The sequence below is a fragment of the Vigna unguiculata genome, chromosome 2, assembly GCF_037176805.1.
Source record: "Vigna unguiculata cultivar grain cowpea cultivar isolate G323 ecotype 2 chromosome 2, ASM3717680v1, whole genome shotgun sequence".
Taxonomy (NCBI): Eukaryota; Viridiplantae; Streptophyta; class Magnoliopsida; order Fabales; family Fabaceae; genus Vigna; species Vigna unguiculata.
Window position 1 is genome coordinate 18,594,397 of NC_140793.1, and position 1,612 is coordinate 18,596,008.

The following is a 1,612-nucleotide window of genomic DNA, read 5'->3' on the forward strand; positions in this document are numbered from 1 at the left end:
CATATGCAATATTAATCTAAGTATATGTACATTTGAGCATTGATAAGTAATTGTAGATTATTAGTGTTAGATTTAGTAAGCAAAAATTATTGTCTTTATGATAATCACAGTAAATTGAGAATTCTACTTGAATTGATAAGTTTTGTAAATTTCTTGCTTATCTTTTAGAATCACTTCTGCAAGTTATTTGTTATGTGTAGGTTAAGAAAATATGAAGCGTAAAAAAAAACATGACAGAAAGAAGCAATGATGAAATAAGAAGTTATTTTTCATGGAATTTGGAGATGGAACGTGTGTTAGCTGAAGTATTAAGAGATCAAAGAAACATGTGCAATAAGAGTGACGGAGCTTGGAAAAGGGTTGCATATAATGCTGCAGTTGTAGTGGTATCCAACAACTTCAAAGTCCAAGTCACTTGGGAGAATGTTAAAAATCGAATCAAACTTTGGAGATCATGGTATGGAGTTGTTAGTGACATCCTTGGTCAGAGTGGATTTGATTGGGATGGAACCAAACACATGATTACAGTTGGTGATGAAAATGTATGGAATGAATATGTCAATGTAAGTACTCTTTTACATGCAATCTTGTAGCAATTATTTTTTGTATATGCCATTATATCTTTGAGTAAGTAGTGATTGTACAGTCTAATTCCTTTCTATGGAATTGTAGTTGTGTTATTATTAACTTCTTCCTTTTTATTTTCAAGTCGCATAAGGAGGCTAGACATATTCGATTCAAAGCAATTCCAAATTGGGATGATATAGTGGATTTATGTGCTAAAGATAAAGCTACTGGTCATGGAGCTGAAACTGCTATGGATGTTGATGAAGTCATGAATAGAGAGGTAAATGAAGTAAATTTTGTGGGTTTGGAGGACTTGAATGCTACTATAGATTTGGAGGAACCGTACTCTAACTTAAAAAGAAAAGCATAATCTACTTCAAGTTCTACTAGTACACAATCTCAAAGGAGAAAGATTAATGAAAAAGAGCTAATGGCTGCTTCAATGAAAGATGTGGTCGAGTCTTTTAATCGATTGACACATGTATATGGTGAAAAGGTTGATGAAAATGAAATCAAAGAAGTGTTAGATAAGGTGCGTTTAATGCCAAATCTTACTAAGGAACAATGGGCTAAAGCTGTTAAATGGTTAGCTGACATGCCAAAACAATTAGCTATTGTGAAAGCCATTCCAATTGAACAAAAGTAAGATTATATTTTAATACATATTTCTACAACTTAAATCATGGTATGTAATATATATTTTCTTGTGATTGATTAATTTCATGGTATTTGGTTAAGTCTGTTGCATATTCACATTAATTGTACAAAACTATGATTGATAAATTTTCTTGCACTTTTGTAGGTCAAGCAAATGTTGAAGAGGACTGTAACAGGATGTTGAAGAGAACTGAAGAGGGTGTTGAAAGACTTATTAGTTGGATGAGGAAAAATTATAAAACAAACATATTAAATAAGAAAACACTTGTTTTAACATGTTATTTAGTTTTCCTTTCTAATGGTAAAATGCTTGACATCATAACTTTAGATAATGAGTTTAGTTAATTGCGATATCAATTTATGGATTTATGTTATATTTGTTGTAAGA

At 31.1% G+C, this 1,612-nt stretch overlaps 1 pseudogene; it reads left to right on the forward strand.

Moving 5' to 3' along the window:
* Window positions 1-227: 227 nt before the first annotated feature.
* On the forward strand, window positions 228-1,213 carry LOC114174513 (uncharacterized; annotated as a pseudogene).
* Window positions 1,214-1,612: the final 399 nt, after the last annotated feature.